Source organism: Bison bison, unplaced genomic scaffold (assembly GCF_000754665.1).
Source record: "Bison bison bison isolate TAMUID 2011002044 unplaced genomic scaffold, Bison_UMD1.0 scf7180017863269, whole genome shotgun sequence".
NCBI lineage: Eukaryota > Metazoa > Chordata > Mammalia > Artiodactyla > Bovidae > Bison > Bison bison.
The window spans coordinates 1-205 of NW_011493841.1; positions in this window are offsets into that span (position 1 = coordinate 1).

Sequence of the window (205 nt, forward strand, 5' to 3'; positions counted from 1 at the left end):
AAAATTAAACATAGTCTTTTTATACAACCCAGAAAATGTGTTTCTTTTTTGTTTTATGCTTTATTCTAATATACATTAATGCTTTTTCTTTATTTCTATTTTAGGGGTTTCCAGTTTTATTAAGATGTGATTGACATACAAACTGTGATGTTGGAGAAGACTCTTGAGAGTCCCTTGCACTGCAAAGAGATCAAACCAGTCAATC